Source organism: Artemia franciscana, chromosome 11 (assembly GCF_032884065.1).
Source record: "Artemia franciscana chromosome 11, ASM3288406v1, whole genome shotgun sequence".
NCBI lineage: Eukaryota > Metazoa > Arthropoda > Branchiopoda > Anostraca > Artemiidae > Artemia > Artemia franciscana.
The window spans coordinates 23,332,964-23,353,218 of record NC_088873.1 but is presented as its reverse complement, the minus strand read 5'-3'; the positions used below and the strand labels follow the sequence as shown (position 1 = coordinate 23,353,218).

Below are 20,255 nucleotides of genomic sequence, written 5' to 3'. Positions count from 1 at the left end.
GCAGTCTCTGCCAAAGAGGGTTATGAGGGAACCAATCAATTTTTTTAGAAAACCTATAGCCTACCTCTCGTAGAAATTATGTAAAATTAGTAATAAGATAAGCCAGATCAGGGTGAAAATTTGTGCCAAGTAAAGAGCCATGTCCAATGCGTAGTCAAAATTAAAGATTGGCAGAAGTTTATAGTCACTTCCACTAATAATACGCATTTACATTTTCGCTAATGCCAATCTTTTATTTTTTATGGATTCCAGTTCTTTGATTTGAAACATAAAGCACTACCATACAGCGACATGGGTGAAATTCTAGATGAGGGACTTTTATCTATCTGGAAAGTAGTCGAGGAAGGTAAAAAAAAATGACAGAAATGTATCCAGAGTCACAACGATCCCCTGTGAATTATTTTGAAGGACCTACCTACACCACTTACACCTCTTAACGGCATTGACCTTTAATGACTTTAAAATCTTTGCGCTGTAAAAGTGAAACCTTGAGCTGCAGATATGCTGCCCAAATGAGGCACCAAAAGTGTTTTGAGTCTCATACCTTTGGCCAATCCTGATTTATAAGGTTGTAAAAATTTGGAAATCCATTTCCTAAATATAGCAAAAAAAAGCCTAGACATAGCTTAAAATCCTGCTAAAATGTGGATTATGTCTTTCAAAAACTAGAGCTAATAAATGAAACTGAAAACCCAAGATTAAGGTAAAACCTTTTTTTTTGTCAACATTTAGATAGGTCCTATATCGGCCATACATGTTAAATAGATACCATAACCTGTCATCTCTACAATCTTCTAAGCTCTTCAAATAAGGAAAGGGTAGATATAGTAGCTTGATTAGCTTCGCAGAAGAATTTTGTAAATAAGGCTTACCAGTATATTTTTGGGCTCTGAATTAATTCCTAAAATATTCGTTTGCCTAACTCAGCTATTTTCCAAAGTAGAAAGAAGCTACTGAACTTGAACTTAAACTCAACGTGAGCAAAAAACTAAACACTCAAACTTATATGGAAAGGGCATACAGAGGGAGGAATTATCCCCCCCCCTGCTGGCCAAAAAAATAACTGTTGAGACTTTTCAAGAAGGTGGGGGCCCCCATCAACTTTTGAGCAGTTAATAACAGAAATAAGACTTTTTGTTTTTGTTTTCAATAGATGCGCCAAGTTCCTCTTTCGTCTCCATCTATCGCACAGGCATAACGATATATCCAAGAAGTACAATATTGCTGTTCTTTTCCCAGCTCTCGGAAGAAAAATTTCGAAATTCGGGGTTAACTTCATTAAAACTAAATCACTCATAGACTAGAATGATATTACAATGCTGAATTGTATTATATTCTTTTTTATGATTTATATTACCTATTACACATACATTCTACGTCTTTCATATTTTTAAGAATGGGTAATAAATTAATAAAAAGAAAAATAGAATTGTATATATGTATATTTTTAAAATGTTTTCCATGAAGTAAGACAAAGCTTCTGATCGATTGAAGTAAGATTCCCCCCTCCCATAAAGCTAGGATTCCTTGCAGATCAGGCGATCTTAGCCAAAGGGCTGAATATAACCGAACTGCCACCTGAGGAAGGTAAAAATCTTTGGTCCACAAAGTACTGTTTTTACGAAAAAGCCAGGGAAGCCTCTTTGGCTTGTTTATATTATGGCACTTGGTATTAACCAAGTGAAATATAGCAATCGCAAATTCTGTCGGTCTGTCTGTCGGTCCCGGTTTTGCTACTTTAGGCACTTCCAGGTAAGCTAGGACTGATGAAATTTGGCAAGCGTATCAGGGACCGGACCAGATTAAATTAGAAATAGTCGTTTTCCCGATTTGATCATTTGGGGGGAGTGAGGGGCCGGTTAATTCGGAAAAAATAGAAAAAATGAAGTATTTTTAACTTATGAGCGGGTGATGGGATCTTAATAAAATTTGATGTTTGGAATGATATTGTGTCTCAGAGCTCTTATTTCAAATCCCGACCAGATCTGATGACACTGGGGGGAGTTGGAGGGGGGAAACCTAAAATATTGGGAAACACTTAGAGTGGAGGGATTGGGATGAAACTTGGTGGGGAAAATAAACACAAGTCCTAGATACATGATTGACATAAACGGAACGGATCCACTCTCTTTGGGGTAGTTGGGAAGGGGGGGGTTTGTATTTCTGAAAAATTAGAAAAAATGAGGTATTTTTAACTTACGAACGGGAGATCGGATATGAATGAAATTTGATGTTTAGAAGGATATCGTGTCTTAGAGCTCTTATTTAAATCCCGACCGGATCTGATGACATTGGGGGGGAGTTGGGAGGGAGAAACCTAAAACTTGGAAAACACTTAGAGTGGAGGGATCGGGATGAAACTTGGTGGGGAAAATAAACACAAGTCCTAGATACATGATTGACATAAACGGAACAGATCCACTCTCTTTGGGGTAGTTGGGGAGGGGGGGGGGGGGTATTTCTGAAAAATTAGAAAAAATGAGGTATTTTTAACTTACGAACGGGTGGTCGGATATCAATGAAATTTGATGTTTAGAAGGATATCGTGTCTTAGAGCTCTTATTTAAATCCCGACCGGATCTGGTGACATTGGGGGGGGGGAGTTGGGAGGGGGAAACCTAAAACTTGGAAAACACTTAGAGTGGAGGGATCGGGATGAAACTTGTTGGGAAAAATAAACACAAGTCCTAGATACATTATTGACATAAACAGAACGGATTCGCTCTCTTTGGGGTAGTTGGGGGGGGGGGTTATTTCTGAAATATTAGAAAAAATGAGGTATTTTTAACTTACGAATGGGTGATCGGATATCAATGAAATTTGATATTTAGAAGGATATCGTGGCTCAGAGCTCTTATTTTAAACCCGACCGGATCTGGTGACATTGGGGGGAGTTGGGAGGGGGAAACCTAAAACTTGGAAAACACTTAAGAGTGAAGGGATCGGGATGAAACTTGTTGGGAAAAATAATCACGAGTCCTAGATACATCATTGACATAACCGGAACGGATCCGGTCTCTTTTGGGTAGTTGGGGGAGGGGTTAATTCTGAGAAATTAGAAAAAATGAGGTATTTTTAACTTACGAACGGGTGACCGGATCTCAATGAAATTTGATATTTAGAAGAATATCGTGTCTCAAAGCTCTTATTTTAAATCCTGGCCGGTTCTGGTGACATTGGGGGAAGTTTGGGGTGGGGGAACCTAAAATCATGGAAAACGCTTAGATTGGAGGGATCGGGATGAAACTTGTAGGGAAAAATAAGCAGAAGTCTTACATACGTGATTTACATAATTGGAACGGATCCGCTCTATTGGGAGGAGGTTAATTCTGAAAAATAAGAAAAAGATGACGTATTTTTAACTTACGAAGGAGTGATCGGGTCTTAATGAAACTTCATATTTAGAAGGACCTCGTAACTCAGATCTCTTATTTTAAATCTCAACCGGATCAAGTGTAATTGGGGGGGGGGGGTAGTTGGGGGGACCGGAAATCTTAGAAAATACTTAAAGCGGTGAGATCAGGATGAAACTGGATGGGAAGAATAGAAACCTGTCTAAGATACGTGACTGACATAACTGGAACGGATCTGCTCTCTTTGGTGGAATTGGGGGGGGGGGGGGTAATTTTGAAAATTGAGGTATTTGTAACTTACGAAAGAGTGACCAGATCTTAATGAAATTTCATATTTAGAAGGATCTTGTGCTTTAAAGTTCTAATTTTAAATTCCGACCATATCCTATGACATTGGAGGGAGTTGGAGGGGGAAACCGGAATTCTTGGAAAACGTGAAAATTGGGGTATTTTTATCTTACGAATAGATGATCGGATCTTATTGAAATTTGATTTTTAGAAGAAATTCATGTCTCAGAGAATCCCGACCAGATCTTTTGACATTGGGGGGAGTTGGAGGGGGAAATCTTGGAAAAACACTTGGAGTGGAGGAATCGGGATGAAGCTTGGTGGATAGAATAAACAAATGTCCTTGATACGTGATTGACAGAATCGTACTGGATTCACTCTCTTTGGGGGAGTTGGGGGGATGGGTTCAGTAATTTGGCGAGTTTGGTGCTTCTGGACGTGCTAGGACGATGAAAATTGGTAAGCGTGTCAGGGAGTTGCACAATTTGACTTGATAAAGTCGTTTTCCCAGACTCGACCATCTGGGGGGCTAAAGTGAGAGGAAAAATTAGACAAAATTAGGTATTTATAACTTACGAGTGGGTGATCGGATCTTAATGAATTTTGATATTTAGTAGGACATCGTGACTCAGAGCTCTTATTTTAAATCCTGGCCTGCATTAAGCCTCTTATTTTCCTTTTTAAACCAATCTATTGATTCATAGAATTTTGTTATAGCTCACCCCATATGATCTCTTGGCTCTTAGCACCTCGTCGCAAGTGCCATGTGAACTCTTAGCTCTTGTTTTTTATGGCACTTGGTTTCGTTAGGACCGACAGATCTGCCGGTCTGTCTGTCTGTCGGTCCTGGTTTTGCTACTTTAGGCACTTCCAGGTAAGCTAGGACGATGAAATTTGGCAAGCGTATCAGGGACCAGACCAGATTAAATTAAAAATAGTCGTTTTCCCGATTTGACCAACTGCGGGGGGGGGGGGTCGGGGGCCGGTTAATTCAAAAAAATAGAAGAATTGAAGTATTTTTAACTTATGAGCGGGTAATGAGATCTTAATGAAATTCGATGTTTGGAATGATGTTGTGTCTCAGAGCTCTTATTTTAAATTCTGACCAGATTTGATGACATTGGGGGGAGTTGGAGGGGGAAACCTAAAATCTTGGAAAACACTTAGAGTGGAGGGATCGGGATGAAACTTGGTGGGAAAAATAAGCACAAGTCCTAAAAACATGATTCACATAACCGAAACGGATCCGCTCTCTTTGGGGTAGTTGGGGGGGTTAATTCTAAAAATTAGAAAAAAATGAGGTATTTTTAGCTTAAGAGCGGGTGATCGGATTTCAATGAAATTTGATATTTAGAAGGATATCGTGTCTCAGAGCTCTTATTTTAAATTCCGAACAGATCTGGTGACACTGGGGGGGGGGAGGGGGAAACCTAAAACTTGGAAAACACTTAGAGTAGAGGGATCGGGATGAAACTTGGTGGGACAAATAAGCACAAGTCCTAAAAACATGATTCACATAACCGAAACGGATCCGCTCTCTTTGGGGTAGTTGGGGGGGGTTAATTCTAAAAATTAGAAAAAAATGAGGTATTTTTAGCTTAAGAGCGGGTGATCGGATTTCAATGAAATTTGATATTTAGAAGGATATCGTGTCTCAGAGCTCTTATTTTAAATTCCGAACAGATCTGGTGACACTGGGGGGGGGAGGGGGAAACCTAAAACTTGGAAAACACTTAGAGTGGAGGGATCGGGATGAAACTTGGTGGGACAAATAAGCACAAGTCCTAGATACATGATTGAAATAACCAGAACGGATCCGCTCTCTTTGGGGTAGTTGGGGGGGGGGGGGGTGAATTCTGAAAATTAGGAAAAATGAGGTATTTTTAACTTACGTAAGGGTGATCAGATCTCAATGAAATTTGATATATAGAAGGATATCCTGTCTCAGAGCTCTTATTTTAAATTCCAACCGGATCTGGTGACATTGGGGGGGGGGGGGTTGGGAGGGGGAAACCTAAAACTTGGAAAACACTTAGAGTGGAGGGACCGGGATGAAACTTGGTGGGAAAAACAAGCACAAGTCCTAGATACATGATTGACATAACCGGAACGCATCCGATTTCTTTGGGGTAGTTGGGGGGGGAGGGTTAATTCTGAAAAATTAGAAAAAATGAGGTATTTTTAAGTTACGAACGGGAGATCGGATCTCAATGAAATTTGAAATTTAGAAGGATATCGTGTCTCAGAGCTCTTATACTAAATCTCGAACAGATCTGGTGATATTGGAGGGAGGGGGGAGTTGGGAGGGGGAACCTTAAAACTTGGAAAACACTTAGAGTGGAGGGATCGGGATGAAACTTGATGGGAAAAATAAGCACAAGTCCTAGATACATGATTGACATAACCGGAACGGATCCGCCCTCTTTGGGGTAGTTGGGGGAGGGGGGTTAATTCTGAAAAATTAGAAAAAATGAGGTATTTGTAACTTACGAACGGGTGATCGGATCTCAATGAAATTTGATATTTAGAAGGATATCGTGCCTCTAAGCTCTTATTTTAAGTCCCGACCAGATCTGGTGACATTGGGGGGGGGGAGTTGGAGGGGGGAAACCTAAAATATTGGAAAACACTTAGAGTGGAGGGATCGGGATGAAACTTGGTGGAAAAAGTAAGCACAAGTCCTAGATATATGATTGACATAACCGGAACGGATCCGATCTCTTTGGGGTAGTTGGGAGGGGGAGGGTTAATTCTGAAAAATTAGAAAGAATGAGGTATTATTAACTTACTAACGGAAGATCGGATCTCAAAGAAATTTGATATTTAGAAGGATATCGTGTCTCAGAGCTCTTATTTTAAATCCCGAACAGATCTGGTGACATTGGGGGGAGTTGGGAGGGGGAAACTAAAACTTGGAAAACACTTAGAGTGAAGGGATCGGGATGAAACTTGGTGGGAAAAATAAGTACAAGTCCTAGATACATGATTGACATAACCGGAACGGATCCGCCCTCTTTGGGGTAGTTGGGGGGGGGGTTAATTCTGAAAAATTAGAAAAAATTGGGCATTTTTAACTTACGAACGGGTGATCGGATCTCAATGAAATTTGATATTTAGAAGGATATCGTGTCTCAAAGCTCTTAGTCCCGACCGGATCTGGTGACTTTGGGGGGAGTTTGGGGTGGAGGAACCTAAAATCATGGAAAACACTTAGATTGGAGGGATCAGGATGAAACTTGGTGGGAAAAATAAGCAGAAGTCTTAGTTACGTGATTTACATAATTGGAACGGATTCGCTCTATTGGGGGGGGGGTTAATTCTGAAAAATTAGAAAAAATGACGTATTTTTAACTTACGAAGGAGTGATCGGATCTTCATGAAACTCCATATTTAGAAGAAGCTCGTGACTCAGATCTCTTATTTTAAATCTCGACCGGATCCAGCGTAATTGGGGGGGGGCAGATGAGGGGAACCGGAAATCTTAGAAAATACTTAAAGCGGTGAGATTAGCATGAAACTGGATGGAAAGAATAAAAACCTGTCTAAGACACGTGACTGACATAATCGGGCCGGATCTGCTCTCTTTGGTGGAGTTAGGGAGGGGGTGAGGTAATTTTGAAAATTGAGGTATTTGTAACTTATGAAAGAGCGACCAGATCTTAATGAAATTTGATATTTAGATGGGTCTTGCGCTTTAAAGCTCTAATTTTAATTCCGACAAGATCCTATGACATTGGGGGGGTTGGAGGGGGAGGAAACAGGAATTCTTGGTAAACGTGAAAATTGGGGTATTTTTATTTTACGAATAGGTGATCGAATCTTAATGAAATTTGATATTTAGATGGGTCTTGCGCTTTAAAGCTCTAATTTTAATTCCGACAAGATCCTATGACAAAGGGGGGGGGGGTGGAGGGGGAAACAGGAATTCTTGGTAAACGTGAAAATTGGGGTATTTTTATTTTACGAATAGGTGATCGAATCTTAATGAAATTTGATATTTAGAAGGAATTCATGTCTCAGAGCTCTTATTTCAAATCCCGACCAGATCTTTTGACATTGGGGGAGTTGGAGGGGGAAATCTTGGAAAACACTTGGAGTGGCGGAATCGGGATGAAGCCTAGTGGATAGAATAAGCAAATGTCCTTGATACGTCATTGACGGAACCGTACTAGATTCGCTCTCTTTGGGGGAGTTGGGGGGAGGGGTTCAGTGATTTGGCGAGTTTGGTGCTTCTGGACATGCTAGGACGATGAAAATTGGTAGGCGTGTGAGGAAGCTGCACAAATTGACTTGATAAAGTCGTTTTCCCAGATTCGACCATCTGGGGGTTAAAGGGAGAGGAAAAATTGGAAAAAATTAGGTATTTATAACATGCGAGTGGGTGATCGGATCTTAATGAATTTTGATATTTAGAAGGACATCATGACTCAGAGCTCTTATTTTAAATCCTGACCGACATTAAGCCTTTTAAATCAATCTATTGATTCATAGAATTTTGTTAGAGCTCGTAGCATATGATCTCTTGGCTCTTAGCTCTTCTTGCCTCGTCACAAGTGCCATATGAGCTCTTAGCTCTTTTTTAGTATACAAATTAGGAAATAAGTCTTTTGCTGGAATTTAACATTGGACAATATAAAAGTGTAAGGCCAGATTTATTCTATTTTCCAGTAAAGAGCGAATAAAACATAAAACAAGCAAACATTTATAATTATTAGAAGAGGACAGGGTCAGCCCCCTTCAAACTGCAGGAGGATAAAATTTGTCCTTTGCTTATTACCCCTCACTGAAAAACAAAACCTAAACGTAATACATGAATCTAGAAGGAAGTAAAGTAAATGGTGAATTATGTTCTATTCCAATTAGTAGAGTTGCAGTCCCCATTTAATACGAGGTAATCTTTGCTCACTTTCAAGTTCTGAGGGCTACTTAATTGAATTTAAAACTGCGTTTTCTTATTTAATATACAATAAATTTGGCAGATGGCTTCACTAAAATTCTAATCCGCAAGTAGCACCATTTCTTTTTTTCAAGGCCTTTACCCACGGCTTGACAGTATAATTGCGGTTTTTAAATTCTATAAAACAACTCACCTTCTTCGAAACAGAAAGTCAAATTTTTTTCGCTAAGCCTTCGATCTTTATTCCATGACTTGTTCTTACTCTTCTTCATAGCTCAAGTTCTAAAATGAAACTGAAGTTAAAAATGCATTTACCATCACGAGTGATGAATATAATCGCTACATCCCATAAATCATTTTCTTTTTAAGCAATAATATTGTAATTAAACTCAACCAACTAACAGTTTCTTCAGTGATAAACGTAACCGGCTATTGTAATATAGAAATATTGACCATTATTATGACGTTTAGGTATTATATTCTCGTAAACAACACGATATTGAATTTTGAAAAATGGCATAATAACATTTTCTGCTGTAAAAAAAAAAAAAAAAAAAAAAAACAAAAAAAAACGATCTACATAGGTCGAGACTCCGGGGAAACTCGCTCCGTTACCAGCGCCCTTGACATATTATTCGTAGGTTCACGGCTAACTGAAACTAGAGACCCAACAAATTCGTATGCAGTGACTGTTCAATTAATAGCCGCCTTGCAGGTTGATAAAACAAGTCAAATGAACGTTGCAGGTTAACCGAACAGGTCGTTTGAACCTTGAGTGACCTTGGCAAGGAATTCAACTAAAAATAATGTTATTTTGGACTGTATTCTTAGTAAAGTAAGTCGGATTTTACTTAGTATAGTCAGGGGGCACTTTGCAAAAAAATGAATGTCAATACAAATAAATCTGGAAAAAAAAACACAAATAGTTCTTTCTTCGGTGAATCAGAGTAGGCGTACGGGGTGATCGTATTTCCATGAAGGGGAGGGATATGCCGAACATCGTTTTAACATCTGAAATTTGCTTCACCGAGCAGACCTTGGTACTAGGTACTAGCTAGTAATCACACATGAACATATACATAGGAGAGCATTAAAACCCTTCTCTGCAGGAGAGGGGGCACTTCTCTTTGGGGCCATAAAAAAAGAAAAGATTTATTAGGTCCCGATTTGAAAAAAAATACCATTTTGGAATATTAATAGTTCGGCAAAAAGCATCGAGAAAAACTTACTATTCAAGCATACCTGCACATGAAAGTGCCAATGAGGAATCCCAACACGCAAATTCTAAAAAAAATATGGGCCTAAGAAAACCTCTCTGAGGAATCTATTCTTAAATAAAATCACGCTGCTCTCCCAAACTTGGTTTTAAAAATTCCCTGTTTATGTTTCTAAACAGGATTTTCTCATTCTCAAATTGAATTTCAACCATACTTATTGTTCTATATACGTAATTAAATAAAAAAAAACTAGTTTTTTTAACTGAAAGTAAGGAGCCACATTAAAACTTAAAACGAACAGAAATTACTCCGTGTATGAAAGGGGCTGCTCCCTTCTCAACGCCCCGCTCTTTACGCTAAAGTTTGACTCTTTCTCTCAATTCTACTTTATTCAACAGTAAAAAACTTTAGCGTAAAGAGCCTCTTTCATACACGGAGTAATTTCTGTTCGTTTTAAGTTTTAATATGGCTCCTTACTTTCAGTTTAAAAAAAAACTAGTTTTTTTTAATTTAATTTCTGAACGTTTATGAATTAATGCATGTTTGATTTTGGCTCTCCGCACATAAATTATTAAAATTAAGTTTGCATATTAATTCTTTTTTTGGCTAAATGGCTTTCTCTTAGTTTTGATCAGACGATTTTGAGAAAAAAGGGGTGGGGGAGGAGGCCTAATTGCCCTCCAATTTTTGGGTTACTTGAAAAGGCAACTAGAACCAACGAACGTTTTTGTTAGAAAAAAAATATACGTAACTTAAGAATTAACTTACGTAACGAACTTTTATATACTTATATTTTTATTATGTATATGAGGGGGTTTGTCCCATCATCAATGCCTCACTCTTTACATAAAAGCTTTAATTTTGTCCCAACTCTATAAGAATGACGCCTGAATCAGAAAGGCAGTAAAATAAATAGTTGAAATTACTAAAATACTTTATCGTAAAGAGCGAGGTATTTAGGAGGAGATAAAACCCTCAAATGCGTAATAATCTCTGTTCGTTTTAAGTTTTAATGCTGCTCCTTACTTTTAATTGAAAAAACTTTTTCATATTCATTTTTTCATTGTTTTTTTTTATAATAATGCTAGAAAATCCTGCGCCCCATTCATTGAATTTCTCTTCACTCATGAAATAATCCTCCAAAGAAAGATCCTCCCACATAGCCCCCTCGCCTCAACCCCGCCTTCAACCCAAAATAATCCCCCCTGTAAAACGTTTGTACACTTCCCAATAACAATTACTGTATAAAAACACTAGTCAAAGTTTGTAACTTGCAGCCCCTCCCCTGGGGATTGTGGGGGAGTAAGTCATCCCAAAGACATATTTATTTTGGTTGTCGACTATGTTGAACAGAAGGGCTATATCAATCCGTTGACTTTGGGAAAAAATGAGCGTGGGAGGGGGCCTAGTTGCCCTCCAATTTTTTTGGTCACTTAGAAAGAGCACTAGAACTTTTAATTTCCGTTAGAATGAGCCCTCTTGCGACATTCTAGGACCACTCGGTCAATACAATGACCCCTGGAAAAAAAATAAAACAAACACGCACCCGTGATCGGTCTTCTGGCAAAAAATACGAAGTTCCAAATTTTTGTAGATAGGAGCTTGAAACTTTTACGGTAGGGTTCGTTAAGATCGTATGACTTTTAGGGGGTGTTTTCCCCTATTGGTGACAAAGTGACAAAGACTAAATGGTGACAAAGACTAAATTTGATGAAACTTATATATTTAAAATCAGCATAAAAAGCCGATTCTTTTTATGTATCTTTTAGTATCAAAATTACGTTTTAGAGTTTCGTTTACTATTGAGACGGGTCGCTCCTTACTACAGTTCGTTACCACGAACTGTTTGATTGACTAGGCACATGGAGGGATGAGTCAGAGAAATGGGGCCTAGACAAGGGAAAAAGAAATCACAGTTATACGAAAGCTGCAAGGGTCCAAAGATCAACTACAAATAACATAAAATTGTATAGTTTAACATCATTAATTATTATTGGAGTATAACCAACAAGAGAGCAAGATCAAAACTCAATTATGATACTAAAAAATTTTAAACACTAAATGAAAACTAGGAATAAACATAAATAGAACTAGGAATAAATGTAAGCTGTGCATATGTGATTTCATACCCTGGCTTGGACCACCTACCATTATTAGCTGTTATAAATTACCCAGTAGTAAGATTATCCAAAAAGAAAATTCAGATACACATTTTGAAAAAAGAAAATATGAGAAGGTTTGGTGAGGAGACTAGTGTTATTGATTGGAGTCCCGTATATTCTGAAAAAAAGTCCCCCAACGGAAGCACTGAACCAACTACTATCTGTTCTTATACCTATTTACGATAAGACGTGCCCCATAAAGGTCGTTGAAACAAAAACACACCAACCGCGTAAGCCATGGATTACCATTGAAATAATTTAGCAACTAAAGCTAAGAAATGCATTTTACGTAATGTTCCTGAATGAACAAAGTGACAAAATAGTGTAAAAGACAGATGCAAAGAGCCTGATAATTCTGGAACTGATGACCGATGCAAACCTGATTTTAAGGTACTTGTGTATTATTCAGAACACACTCAATAAGTGAAGTTAGGTTAGGCTATTTGGTACTTGTGTATTATTCAGAACACACTCAAGAAGTGAAGTTAGGTTATTATATATATCTGATATAATGCTATTGTTACACTTCCAAAAATGTTCCTTCTCGTAGGAGTATAAGGTCATGTTGTATCCATTGACGCACTGTTTCGTTGTGGGCAACAACCCTTATCCTGGAAAAATATAATTGCCTCTTCTCCAGTTTTTGGCAAATCCCAAATCTTCATTTCAAAATCCATGTTCAGACACTATCTTCTATCACTATGCATAGCAAACTAAATTGAGTTCCGTCTTTGTGGCTATGAAACCGGATTTTCACATCATATTTTGTTTCACGAAAGAACTTAACTTTACTTATGGAGCGTGTTCTCAATAATACACAAGAACCGATTTTAAATTTGAACCTTGTACTAGTGATGAGCTTGTGAAAATTGTTAAATCTTTGAAATAAGCTCTGCTGGAGTTGATAGATTGTATCTTAGTGCATTCAAAGTTGTTGCTGGATATATACTTCCTTGTCTAATTTTTATTAATAATCTGTCACTAGAAACAAGAAAATTTCCAGAGCAACTAAAGACAGCAAAGGTAATACCCCTGCATAAAGGTGGGTGCAAAAAAGAAATAAAACACTGGAGGTCGATGTCTATTCTTCCCTTATTCACAAAGCTACTGGAGCAAGAAGTACACACTCGGCTTTATACTTTCCTACAAAATAATGAATTATTAAGTGAAACTCAGTTTGGCTTCCGTAAAGGGCATTCTACAACGCATCCTTTCCAACACCTTGTTGATTGTGAATAATGTGTTTGAGAGAGGGGATATACCAATGTCTATTTATTGATCTGCGCAAAGCGTTTGATACTGTGGATTTTACAGTGTTGATTAAAAGGTTGGATTCACTAAGTATTCGTAGAAATTGTTTAGAATGGTTTAAAAGCTACCTAACAGGGAGATTAATAATGTTATGTCTTCGGCGATTTCGGTTAGGTGCAGAGCACCTCAGGGGTCAGTATTCGGTCCATTTTTATATTTACTGTATGTTGATTCCATGCGTTCTACCTGAGGGAAGCCTGCACTATATCGTTTGCTGATGACACTGCTTTGAATTTGTTTGGAAAGTCTACAGATGAGTTAGTAAGTAAAGCAAATCGTGTACTGGAAAGACTCCAAGTGTTCATGAATATAAGCTTTCTATGTGTTAATGTGAGTAAGACATTTTTGATAACTCACAGTAGAGTGAGTTCTCCTGTTGGTTTAAATGACCTGGTTACACTGTACGGAAAGAATGTTCAGCTGGTTGGTAAACTGCGTTTCCTATGATTCATAGTGGATTGTCATCTGCCGTGGAGATTTCATAGTGAAGCTATATCTGCTAAGATTGCCCGTGGTGTAGGCATACTTCGACGTTTTAAACATTTTCGGCCACAGAAGATTCTTCTTACACTTTATAATTAATTAATTTAACCGTATATATATTTATGGCTGCTTTATCTGGAGTAGCATTTACTTTTTTACTAATTATAAGCGAGTGCAAGTTCTTCAGAATAAAGCGACTAGGATTATTGGTAAATATGTTAAATAGGTCCATGAAACTAGTGTTTGTTATGAATCCCTGAATCTGTTGACAAATTAAAGATTTTCAAGCTTCTATATTTGTTTATTAGTGTATGAAAGATCTAGTCCCAGCAATTTTTACGAAGTTTTATTGTTTGAATAGCCAAGTGTATGATTACGAAACGAGAAATAATGATGATATAGCAATTGAGTCAACAGGTACCGTTAGATCAGCATTTACGGTAAGATATATGGGCCCGCTTATTTGGAATAAGTTAACAGTGAGTATTAGGATGGCTGAACACCTGCTTTCATTTAAGAAAAAATAAATAAAAGATCATTTGTTAAAAAGTAATTAAAATTATATTTTCATAGGGGGGAGGGCAGGGAAGAGGTCTATGAAGTGTGGTATAGGGCGATTATTGGGGCTGTTAAGTGTTTTTTCGTTGGGGGGGGGGTGAATATTGTGTTGTATGTTTAAAAGAGAGATTGATTTGAAGTTTGAGTTGATTATGGTTATGTTGTGATTTGAAACGGAATATATATTTTTACTTGATACTGCTCTGCGTCTACAAAACTGTACAGTTTTCTTATTAAGGTAGCATTTTAAAAGATGTGTTTTGGTTTTGTATGTGAAAAAAAAAGAAAGAAACGGACACAATTTAAATACAGGATTAATGGCCATTTTCGTCTGATAAAGCGTTTATCATATATTGACCATTTTCAATTAATATCTATACTTAAGTGTCTTTTCTTACAGTGTGAATTCACATACCTGGACTTCGAAGTTAGTGATATTTTAATTTTTTTTATCCCCAATTCATTGTGTTTGAATTTTAATTAAAACAAACAAAATATTACTTCAAGTACATCTGTTTCTTCTTACTCGCATAATTGCCAAATAATGTACATTTGCTAAATAAAACAAAGTCTTATATTTCTGTAAAGCCATAGACTACATTGGCCCAGCCGTTTTTCGCGTCGGAGATAGCATTTCGGATTTTCGTGTATTTTAGGCTGGATTTTGTTCGGAGATTAAATGAAAAAAACAAGTTTTTTTTAAAATGAAAGTAAGGAGCGACATTAAAACTTAAAACGAACAGAAATTACTCGTATATGAAAGGGGCTGCTCCTCTTCAACGCCCCGCTCTTTACGCTAAAGTTTGACTTTTTCTCTTAACACTACCTCTTAAAACAGTAAAAAACTTGTTGATTTTTCGATATTCAAAAATCGAAAAATCAACAAAAGAGTTGACCATGTTGGTCAACTCTTAGTGCAGTAAAAGAACTGGCCACCAAAATTAAAGATGTAGTGAAAGAAACATTTGCCGAGCTGTGAGAACAGCAAACCACTGAAACTGAAAGCCGTTTCTGTAATGTTGAAAGCCGGTTGACGACCCATGAACAGTGTCCCTCGTTCGACAAGGATACGGTCCAGATTTTGGTTGAGTCAGAGATTCAGACGTTGAAAAAGGATCTTGAGATGCAGCTTGAAGCCAAAGTTAAACACATGGCTGCAGATGATAGCTTCAGAAGCTAAATATCGTTGTTTCTGGTGTCCACCCTTTGATAAGTGATGAATCTTACATAAAAAAATACCCTGCGAGTGATTATGAACTCCCAAACATAGACATCTCTAATGTCCATCGTCTGAGCATTCAGCACAGCCAAGTTGCAACCACCAATGCCTAGAAAAGGGCCTGTTCCCATATTATTCTCAGTCCCAGATTTCAAGACTAAGAAACAGATTCTGCAAAAGTCTTACGAAAGAAAAGGATCAGGTACGATTCAGTTCTGAAATGATGTCTCCAAGACCGACCGTGAGAAAAGAGCAAAGCTATATGAGGAGTTGCAGGTAAGACGAGCACAGGGCGAAGGTGATTTGGTTATCCATGGGAACTCTATAGTTCCAAAAAACGATCGGTCAGATTCGTGCAGCCCATCTGGTTGCAATGAGACATGAAATGATATACCCTGCAATGTAGCCAGTGTAAATAGACAGTTAAATGGTAATGCTCAAAAGTAACATTAGGGACAAGCAGCCCCCTCCAGGCGTAAAATGGAAGAATAATCTTTTCGTGTTGTGTACAAATGCCGACGTACTTCAAAACAAACTTGATGAACTGTATTCTTTGGTAAATTTACAGAAACCTGATATAGTTATCATGACTGAAGTGCTTCCAAAGTACTGCTTCGATCTCGAAGTACATTCTGTCAACTGAGTGGTTACAATAACGTCCACAATAAGCATTCAAAAAGATCAGTTTGTATTTATGTTTCGTCATCGTCAGAATTAAATATACAGAAGTTGATATTTCGTTTACTATTAAATTAAGTGAAGTAATTAGTGTGAAAGTTAAGTTGCAGGGACTGTCCCAAAATGTGAAGATTAAGGGCATATATCAAAACCCATATTAAAACGAATTTAGCGTGGAAAAAAGCGGTCATAAAACTACTCCATAAAGGAGGATCTAAGTCCCAATTTGCAAATTATCGTCTAATTTCAAGCACCTCAATTTTTTAAGAGTTCTTGAAGATTTTTGTATACCGGATACAGGATTATTTCGAGTGAAGTGAATTATGGCATCGGTCACAACATGGTTTCAGAAAAAAACAGGTCATGCAATACACAGTTGCTAGAAGCTATAAAAGATTTCCAAAATATGGCTGATTTCGGTTTTAAGTTTGATTGCTTGTACATTGACTTCAGTAAAGCCTTTGGCAAAGTTTCAGTTACTTTTTTGCTTGAAAAACGAGAAAAGTATGAGCTAGGCAGTAGAACTTTAGCGTGGGTTACAGATTACTGATTAGGCTGTTCTAAGCAAGTTATAATCGGTAGAGCGCTGTCAAGTGAGAGCCCGATTTTGACTGGTGTGACATAAGGCAGTCGTTTGGACCCAATGTTATTTTGTTTGTCAATGATTTGCATGAAGTAATTCGTCACTCCACTCTCGAACTGTTTGCAGACGATGTAAAACTGTATAAAAGTGTCAACTCCCCGGTAGACGTCACCCTTATTCAAGAGGATCTGAATGCCCTAAATAATTAGTGTAAATCAAACTCCATATTTGCAAACCATCAAAAATGCTTCGTACTCATTTACTTTTCGAAAAGCTCGACTTATCATTGTTTTCTTGGTGATATACCTGTTTCATCTGCAGGTTCAGTAAGGGATTTAGGTATTCACTTTGAAAACCAATTGAAGTTTCACAAGCATGTGTCAATAATTTCGCAAAATGTTAATTATAGTCTGCTTCGAATTAAAAGAAGTTTCGAGAAATTTAACCTTCAAACTTTTATGACACTATACAAGTACAATCGTACAATCGGTGGTAGAATATTGTTCCTCTGCGTGGTATCCGATATGGAAACGTGAATCGCAGCAAATTGAAAAGGTTCAGCATCGGGCATCAAAGTCTGTGCCATATTTGAGTCATTTACCATATCAGCGTCGACTGCGATGTTTGGGACTTCATTCCTTGCAGTTTCGATGGGACAAGATTGTCCTGATAAATACGTTCCATGTTATGAAGGGTGTTGATAATGCGGATTGGGTTGATTTCTTCAAGCTTAGTCATTACTCAGCCATTCGACAAAACTTGTATAAACTGTGTCAGCCGCAAGTGCAAAAGAAAATAGGTCAATGTAGCATTATTAACCGAGCAACAAAACTTCGGAATAGTTTACCTGATACCGTAGTTTCTGCACAAACGGTGCAAAACTTTAAGAGTGCTCAAGTTGAAAGTGAGTTCTATGAAAGACAGTTTCTGTAATATAGTTAGTTGCATAGTTGTTTTTACTGAAAAACTTTTTTTGTGTGTTTGCAGCGTTGCTGTTGAGCTGTCATTTCTTGTATTTGTACCGGACAAGCCTATGGTTTTCTCCTATTTTCAATAAAATAAGTAAATAATAAACATGGAATTCAGATTCTTTTTATCCCAGTTCAATTTCCGTGGGGTCAAAGCCCGACATTAGCCGAAAAACGAAAATGCGGATCTATAACACCACCGTAGCTCAATTCCTTCCCTATGGTGTTAAGACTTGGTCAGCTTCTGCTTCTGTCCATGACGACACATATACAGCCAAAAAATTAGGCCTTACAATTCTGATGTAAGCACCCGCAGAAGTCAGCCGTTTAAACAGAGGGACAGCCTTCCCACCTCTCCATGTTCACTTGCACAGGACTGTTCGAACTGTCACGAAGAGTTGCATCTCCTTCCACGCTGGACAACCAGCAGAAACAACATGTCAAAATTAATTTTGGTATGGGTTTGGTTTGTGCCCTATTTAGATTAAGTTTGGATCCCTGAGAATACAATATACCTAACTCATAAAAGGGGACGGAAAAAGCTCAGTCAAAGTGGCCTGCTTAAAAAGAAATTGTCGAGACAGCAATAAATAGGCAGCGCAAGCACTATTGGGACTTAGTGGGGCACTTTTTTCAATCACCTAAACCCACTTCGAAAAAAAATGACCCCAAAAATGTTTTACCAACATATGCAGTTGATTTGATTGAAATCAAATTAAAATTTCGTGTTTTTGTGCTTTGTGCTTCTATGGGTTGTGTCACCAACCACTAGTTTTGAAGTCCAAATATTTCAGAACAGTAGGTTTTAAACGTACACTGCAATTGATAATCACACATTTGACCAGTAGTAGGCAAGTACTTAAATAAACAACACAAGGCTTCTTACTCTAACCTGACAGTGCTAATCTCCGTTACAACGCCCCTCAGCCAGAAAGTACAATGGGTGTTGGGGGCCGTCCATCCTGTGCTTTCATACACCTTCCCTGATAAACTTTCCCAGAATTCTGGACCCCCTAACTCCCCCAATGAGAGCGGTTCCAGTCCGGTTACGTCGATCACGTATCTACAATATTTGCTTATTCTACCCACCAAGTTTCATCCCGATCTCTCGACTCTAAGCGCTTCCCAAGATTTCCGGTTTCCTCTCCAACTCCCCCCCCCCAATGTCACCAGCTCTGGTCGGGATTTAGAATAAGAGCTCTGATACATGATTTCCTTCTAAATATCGAATTTAATTACAATCTGATCACCCGTTCTTAAGTTAAAAATACCTCATTTTTTCTAATTTTTCCGAATTAACACCCGACGCCCCCCCCCCCCCCAACTCCCCCGAAGAGAGCTGATCCCTTCTAACTGTGGCAATCACGTATCTAGAACTTGTGCTAATTCTTCCAATCAAGTTTCATCCCGATCTCTCCACTCTAAACGTTTTTCAAGATTTCTGGATTCCAAGATTTCTGTTTCCCCCTTCAGCCCCCTATGTCCCCGGATCCGATTCAAATTGAAAATGGAGCCTCTGAAACATAAGATCTTTCTAAATATCAAGTTTCATTAAGATCCGATCACCCGTTCGTGAGATAAAGATACCTAAATTTTCACGTTTTCCAAGATTTCCAGTTTCCCCCTCAAACTTCCCCCAATGTCACCACATCTGGTCAAGATGTAAAATGAGGGCTCTGAAGCACAAGATCCTTGTAAATATCAAATTTCATTAGGATCTGATTACTCGTTCGTAAGTTACAAGTACCTCATTTTTTCTAATTTTTCCTAAGTACCCCCGTCCCCAACTACCCCAAAGAGAGCAGATCCGGTCCAGTTATGTCAGTCATGTATCTTAGACTTGTGCTTATTCTTCCCACCAAGTTTCATCCTGATCCTTCTGCTCTAAGCCTTTTCCAAGATTTCAGACCCCCTCCCCCAACTCCCCCCAACGACACTGGATCCAATCGGAATTTAAAATAAGAGATCTGAGTTACGAGGTCTTTCTAAATATGAAATTTCATTAAGATCCGATCAACCCTTCGTAAGTTAAAAATACCTCATTTTTTCTAACTTTTCAGAATTAGCCATCCCCCAACTCCCCCAAAGAGAGCAAATCCGTTCCAATTATGCCAAGCATGTATCTAGGACAAGTGCTTAGTTTTCCACCAAGTTTCATCCCGATCCCTCCACTCTAAGCGTTTTCCAATATTTTAGGTTTCCCCCTCCAACTCCTCCCAATGTCAACGGATCCGGTCGGGATTTAAAATAAGAGATCTGAGACACAATAGCCTTCTAAATGTCGAATTTCATTAAGATCCGATCACCCGTTCGTAAGTTAAAAATACCTCATTTTTCTAATTTTCCAAATTAACCGTCCCCCCCCCCAGATTGTCGAGTCGGAGAAACGACTATTTCTAACTTAATCTGGTCTGGTCCCTGATGCGCCTGCGAAATTTCATCGTTCTAGCTTATCTGGAAGTGGCTAAACTAGAAAAACCAGGTGAGACAGACTGACAGACAGAAAGAGCGACCAACAGGCCAACAGAATTTGCGATC

General features: G+C 38.3%; 1 protein-coding gene across 4 annotated transcripts in view; it reads right to left on the bottom strand.

Annotated features, from left to right (window-relative positions):
* Window positions 1–20,255, bottom strand: part of LOC136032982 (carbohydrate sulfotransferase 11-like) — a 66,349-nt gene that overhangs the window by 27,222 nt on the left and 18,872 nt on the right. For 3 of the 4 annotated variants that reach the window (XM_065713497.1, XM_065713498.1, XM_065713495.1), the window contains exon 2: window positions 8,732–8,820. The gene's annotated coding sequence lies outside the window, so the exon portion shown is untranslated. Of the gene's footprint in view, window positions 1–8,731; window positions 8,821–14,684; window positions 14,816–20,255 lie in introns of those variants that run through there. The other variant, XM_065713499.1, reaches the window with a different exon arrangement.